Below are 7648 nucleotides of genomic sequence, written 5' to 3'. Positions count from 1 at the left end.
ACGTATATCAGGTGGTCTGGTATTCCCATCTCTTTCAGAATTTTCCACAGTTTATTGTGATCCACACAGTCAAAGGCTTTGGCATAGTCAATAAAACAGAAATGGATGTTTTTCTAGAACTCTCTTGCTTTTCTGATGATCCAGCAGTTGTTGGCAATTTGATCTCTGGTTCCTCTGCCTTTTCTAAAACCAGCTTGAACATCTGGAAGTTCCTGGTTCACATATTGCTGAAGCCTGTCTTGGAGAATTTTGAGCATTACTTTACTAGTGTGTGAGATGAGTGCAATTGTGTGGTAGTTTGAGCATTCTTTGGCACTGCCTTTCTTTGGGATTAGAATGAAAGTGACGTATTCCAGACCTGTGGCCACTGCTGAGCTTTCCAAATTTGCTGGCATATTGAGTGCAGCACTTTCACAGCATCCTCTTTCAGGATTTGAAATAGCTCAACTGGAATTCCATCACCTCCACTAGCTTTGTGTGTAGTGATGCTTTCTAAGGCCCACCTGACTTCACATTCCAGGATGTCTGGCTCTAGGTGAGTGATCACACCATCGTGATTATCTGGGTCGTGAAGATCTTTATTGTACAGTTCTTCTGTATATTCTTGCCACCTCTTCTTAATATCTTCTGCTTCTGTTAGGTCCATACCATTTCTCTCCTTTATTGAGCCCATCTTCGCATGAAATGTTTCCTTGGTATCTCTAATTTTCTTGAAGAGATCTCTAGTCTTTCCCATTCTGTTATTTTCCTCTATTTCTTTGCACTGATCGCTGAGAAAGGCTTTCTTATCTCTCCTTGCTATTCTTTGGAACTCTGCATTCAAATGCTTATATCTTTCCTTTTGTCTTCTCTTCTTTTCACAGCTATTTGTAAGGCCTCCTCAGACAGCCATTTTGCTTTTTTGCATTTCTTTTCCATGGGGATGGTCTTGATCCCTGTCTCCAGTACAGTGTCACAAACCTCAGTCCATAGTTCATCAGGCACTCTGTCTATCATATCGAGCCCCCTAAATCTATTTCTTACTTCCACTGTATAATCATAAGGGATTTGATTTAGGTCATACCTGAATGGTCTAGTGGTTTTCTCCACTTTCTTCAATTTAAGTCTGAATTTGGCAATAAGGAGTTCATGATCTGAGCCACAGTCAACTTCTGGTCTTGTTTTTGCTGAGTGTATAGAGCTTCTCCATCTTTGGCTGCAAAACATATAATCAATCTGATTTTGGTGTTGACCATCTGGTGATGTCCATGTGTAGAGTCTTCTCTTGTGTTGTTGGAAGAGGGTGTTTGTTATAACCAGTGCATTTTCTTGGCAAAACTCTATTAGTCTTTGCCCTGCTTCATTCCGTATTCCAAGGCCAAATTTGCCTGTTACTCCAGGTGTTTCTTGACTTCCTACTTTTGCATTCCAGTCCCCTATAATGAAAAGGACAACTTTTTTGGGGGTGTTAGTTCTAAAAGGTCTTGTAGGTCTTCATAGAACCACTCAACTTCAGCTTCTTCAGCGTTACTGGTTAGGGCATAGACTTGGATTACTGTGATATTGAATGGTTTGCCTTGGAAATGAACAGAGATCATTCTGTCATTTTTGAGATGCATCCAAGTACTGCATTTCGGACCCTTTTGTTGACCATGATGGCCACTCCATTTCTTCTGAGGGATTCCTGCCCACCGTATTAGATATAAGGTCATCTGAGTTAAATTCACCCATTCCAGTCCATGTTAGTTCGCTGATTCCTAGAATGTTGACGTTCATTCTTGCTATCTCCTGTTTGACCATTTCCAATTTGCCTTAATTCATGGACCTGACATTCCAGGTTCCTATGCAATATTGCTATTTACAGCATCAGATCTTGCTTCTATCACCAGTCACATCCACAACTGGGGTATAGTTTTTGCTTTGGCTCCATCCCTTCATTCTTTCTGGAGTTATTTCTTCACTGATCTCCAGTAGCATATTGGGCACCTACTGACTTGGGGAGTTCCTCTTTCAGTATCCTATCTTTTTGCCTTTTCATACTGGTCATGGGGTTCTCAAGGCAAGAATACTGGTTTGCCATTCCCTTCTCCAGTGGACCACATTCTGTCAGACCTCTCCACCATGACACTTCCATCTTGGGTGGTCCCACATGGCATGGCTTAGTTTCATTGAGTTAGACAAGGCTGTGGTCTGTGTCAAATACTTACTATTTGACAACAGTAAGTATTACTATATATGCATCATGCCTGACATTTGGCCAACTTCTGTTGTGTCTTTCATTCTTTTTTTGATTTAGCGATCCACACAGAGAAGAGAACACAAACTGAAGTGTCTTTCACTCTCAGATCAAAATGAATTGTGTCTGAAATTTGGTTGTGTCTTGAGCAAATTAAATTCCTCGTAGACATCCTACACTTTTCTGGTCTTATCAGAAAAGAGACACAGCCAAACAGGCTATAGCAGTGGGATGGAGATAAAACTAAGCCTGAACCCACGAGGGGCTGTGTTTTATTGCCCAGTGGTCCCTGCAGTCATGTTATGGAAGCAAGGCAGAGCATCTCTGAGCAGAGCTACCTACCAGCTCGCCTTGTCTAGCAGACCGCAAGCATTTAGTCTGAAAGGAGGCCAGGTGGCCCCTGAGGAATTAGAGAAGGAAACCCTGTAAAAGTTGAACTGAAAAAACCTGGGGAATAAATACAAAAGTATGTGTTCGCAAAGGCGAGTACTGCGGGAATGCTACCTCAGCAGAATGTGGTAACTAGGCCAGGCAGAGAACAGTCTACTGAGTTTAAACTATTCTTGCAAAAATCTTCCCTATCTCTTTCTTAACCTTCAAGTCTGCTGTATATTCAAACATGCAAGAAAAAAAAAAAAAAGTAAGTATACATTTAGGAAACGGACACAAATTCAGCAAATTTTACATTACATATTTATAGAGCCTTTGTCTGCAATTTCTTCAACTGGTAACCATAAAGTCTTCATGCTGATATGACAGGTAATGGATGCTTTTATTTGCAGTTTGATAATTCATCTTAGTTCCCGTGTCATTTAAACTCTGCAAGAATATCACTGCATTCACGAAGGGTTTTGAAATGTTTTAACTTTTGATGTTATGATCTGCAAGGATCTCTGATGAAATGTTTCATTTAAATGTGCTCAGATTCATGGACATGAAATTTTGTGTCGGTTGATAGAAAACAGCTTACAAGCTTGACCTATGCTGAAGGCCCTGTGCTGATTAATCAAGAAGAGACTGCACCTCCTCCTGCTAATGACCTCATCAACAGTGGGTGTATTTTTAAGATGAAAAAATAAAAGGTGCATCCTGATTGTAATTATTTTCAGTTTGATTTGCTCCTTAGCTTCCATGGTGAGGCTCTGGAGAAAGACCGTCTGGGTTCAGAGACTAATGGTAACAACTGACATTTACTGAATCATTGTTACTACCAGGCACTATACAGAACACTGTGTAAATAAATCATATAATTAAATTATCACAACAATACTAGGAGGTTGGTGTTATTACTACCATTGTTTTATAGACAAACAGATCAGATCATAGGAAAGCTACCTAACTAGTTCAAAACAATCTGTCTAGTTCATGGCAGAAGCAGGATTCAACCCCAGGCATACTGCCTTTGGAATCAATGGTCTGAATAATCAGAAAACTGGCACATAGTAAGCCATTGATAAATGTTAGTTTCTTTCTACTTGTACAGCTTTTAAAAATGCTTTTTAAAGCAAGATTCTTTTCCTTCCAAGACTCTCTTTAATGAAATAAAATATTACAAATGTAATTGAATTCTATTTGTTACCTACCTGCCCATGTTTCTCACTGTCAGTACAAAGAAGTAATATTATGCTAAATATAGCACAGTTCTTTCCAGGCCAGTTTATTATTATTTGAATATCATTGTCCATGACCATCTATGTAGTAAAGTACTGTTAGTTGCTCAGTCGTGTCCCACCCTTTGTAACCCCATGGACTGTAACTTGCTAGATTCCTCTCACCATGGGATTTCCCAGGCAAGAATACAGGAGTGGGTTGCCTTCTCTAGGGGATCTTCCTGACCCAAAGATTGAACCTGGGTCTCCTGCATTGCAGGCAGATTGCGTACTGTCTGAGCCAACAAGAAAGCCATCTAGAGTGCATTAGAAAATACACAATTCTTCAAATTGCTTTTTTTCACTTGTCACTACATTCTCAAGATTTATCCAAGTTGTTCTATATTTAATTGTATAATTCTTTTCAAATGTATTTGTTTGACAATAAAACATTAGATTGTTTCTATAGTTTACTGCAGCAAGTGATTTTTATAATGCGCTTACTTGTCACATTAAGAACACACACAAGACAAATAAGTTCTATACATCTGCTGTACAAGATACTGTCTATTTTTAAAAAATGTTGCACATTTAAAATTTGTTAAGAGGGTAGATTTCATGTGAAGTGTCTTTCCCATACAAAACACACACACACACACAAGTGAGGAGGGAAGAGACAGTGTTTAGAGGGTCTGGATGTGTTTATTACTTTGATTGTGTTGATGCTTGGATGAGTATATGTCTATATCCAAACTCATCCAACTTTATATATTAAATGTGTGTATATCTTCTATATGCCGATTATACTTCAACAAAGTTATTAAAACAATAAGTGCAAGTTTTAGGCACAAAGTGTATGCTGTTGCTGTTTAGTTATTAAGTTATGCGCAACTCTTTGCGACCCCATGGACTGCAGCACACCAGGCTTCCCTGTCCTTCACTGTCTCCTAGGGTTTGCTCAAACTCATGTCCATTGAGTCAGTACTGCCATCCAACTATATCATCCTCTGTTGTCCCCTTCTCCTTTTGCCTTCAATCTTTCCCAGCATCAGGGTCTTTCCCAGTGAGTCAGCTCTTTGCATCAGGTGGCCAAATTATTGGTTTCAGCTCCAGCATCAGTTCTGCCAATGGATATTCAGGACTGGTTTCCTTTAGGGCTGACTGATTTGATCTCCTTGCAGTTCAGGAGACTCTTTCCAAGGCTGATGCCATCTGACCACACCTGAAGAGACTCACCATGACCCTGACTCCTGCCTTTACTTTGGGATCGAGATGAATTCCCATACTTCAGGCATTCTGATTATTCAGTGACTTTCCAATGGCCCAAATGACTCAATACAAAAGTATGTTGGCATTAATTCTTTGTGAGAGCAATCTTGGCCATTAATGAGGGGAAGATGTAATAGAAGCCTTAAATAAACCCCTGCTACTCCCCTTCTAATGAATTGTTCTCAGATACGATGTTTCTTTTTGGCTGGCTGAAGATATTCTATGCAACCAGAGTCAGCTGTATCTCCTTATGAAGCTGCTTGATAAACTATAATCTTATATTTGTCTCGCTTTCTTTGAAACATTTTTCTCCCCTCCCTTGCCTGAGATCTCACCTCCTATGAAAGCAGTAGCCTCTTGAGTTTGCTTCAGTTTCCATTTTCTAGCAGGTTATGGCATCTTTCGAAAAGACCAGAGAAATAGAGCATTAGCTTGAGAGAGCTGTGGGTCAAGATACTTTGTGTTGCTTTTTATCTGTGTGCTATGATGGTGAAGGATATTATAGTATCTTTGCACGTTCGTGTAATAATCCTCTAGGTACATTCTAAAGCTCATCTGCAGAAGCAACTTTTTTGACTGGGTGCAGAAGACTGGAAACTACTGCAAAAACAGAGACCTTAGCCAGAAACAGGGGTGAGGCCCCCTCTCAAAGTCAGAATATGGGAGTGTGCAACTGGGAAGGGGTGGCACTGGGGAAGGGTAAGGAAGCTCTTTTCTGATTTATCCATAATCACATTTGAGAGTTTTGATCTTTTCAAATGCAATTCTTTTACCTCCAATTCCTATTACTAACATTTAGTCTGAAAGTAGTGCTCTTTACAAAAGAAATTTCACGGACAGAGATTCTAAACATCCTCCAGATACAGGACACAAACATTGGAAAACCCTATTAGGTAAGAATCAGCTTTACCTAAAGTAACAAAAAATGTTACTTTTTGTGGATTATGCAGATATTTCTGTTATCAACAGAAACCTGCCAATCTTTCCTTAGTAAAAGTGAGGAATCGAACTCTGACATTGTTGCAAAAGAATATGTTCTGTTATACAGTGATTGTAACTTACAATTGAAAACAGGGTTTTTGTGTTTTTTTTTTTTTTCATTTTAAATGTCTCTCTTTTTATTCTCACCACCCTTCCTCCTGGGAAACACGACTATATTTAATATTTCCTAAGCCAATAAGACACCTTTGGAGTTTCATGATTATTCAGGGTTAATAATCAGATTTTTTTTTCTGAGGCAGAATTATTCCTATTATAATGTGGATGAGTGGTTACTTTCATATGAATCGCTTATTAAAATGACTATCCTCAAAATAATTTTTCTGGCATATGTATTTTTCAAGGGAACATTATCAGTGCCAATGAAGAGGCGGAGGGAAGGATACAGAAATCCAGAAGTACCAGTGATTATATTCCGATGCTGCTGGGTGTGCAGGAGTCTTCATTTCTCTATGCCAACAGCCCTGACACAACCTCTCTTAATGAATGGCCACAGATACAAAGACACTATATTCTTGCAGCATCAGCCCTCTGCTGACACACCTTATCACTGCAATTTGTCTCACCTTTCCTTGTGTGTACTATCTTTCCTGAAGTTTTATCTAGTCAACTGCCATAAGCTGCTGTTCTCAAACACATTTTTCAAATCTAATGAGAAAGGTGATTTTTGGAAAAGAAAGTTAATGGCTTCTGGTGCTATCAGCTTCTCTCCCTCAAATCTGCACAGCTGTAGCATCAATTGTCTTGAGAAAGATGTAGCTGATCTTATATTGGCTTGGGAAACTTTTGAGTGCAAAGCAGTGCAAAGCAGCCCTGAAAAGAAAGAAAAAAAGTATAATTATTGTTTGGAACTCCAGAAAGGAGGAAAAACTAAACTCACCCTGGAGAATATACAGTAACCTACCCTTAGCTATTAAATGGGGGGAAGGGGAGGGTAGTGACCTTAAATGTCCATTTGATGGAAGGAAGAAAATAAAATATGGGGGGGGGAGGATAAATGAGTAGGAGGAAATTATAAATCCTTTTTCTTTGAAAGCAAAGCATAGGTGGCCAGACAAATGGACAGGCGCATACATTCTCGCTGATTCACGTCTGCCTTCTTACTAGGGGACAGAGTCAGAGGATTTAACGTAGAGACCACAGTCTAGGTGAAGAACGTTATTCCCCCTTCAGATCCTCTTTGGCAAGATGGCTCTGAGGTGAAGAGCCATTTTTAAGCAGACACAGAAAATTATAACCAAATCTCTTCTCTAATTAACAAGACAATTAGTATTGATGTGCTGCAGCGGTGAAGGATATTCTAGCATCTGAGCTCATGCAACGGTCCAGTAGGTACATGAGAAAGTTCACCTGCAGAAGCAACAAAACAGACACTTGACATTTAAACCGTCTCCTCTGATTTTCAGATGCAACTCTCTTTATCAAGTACTGTCAGCCCTGACACCTCTGTGATGTTTGTCCATTTTCTCAAGTGAAGATTGGAGGGAAACATGGGCACTTATTCAGGATGTTTGCTTCTTTCTTTCTTTTCCTTCTGGTCCAGCCAAACCATTCTGGCAACATTCAGTTCCTAGAC

The sequence above is a fragment of the Bison bison genome, unplaced genomic scaffold (assembly GCF_000754665.1).
Source record: "Bison bison bison isolate TAMUID 2011002044 unplaced genomic scaffold, Bison_UMD1.0 scf7180017864527, whole genome shotgun sequence".
In the NCBI taxonomy this organism is placed as follows: domain Eukaryota; kingdom Metazoa; phylum Chordata; class Mammalia; order Artiodactyla; family Bovidae; genus Bison; species Bison bison.
This window is presented reverse-complemented; position numbering follows the sequence as displayed.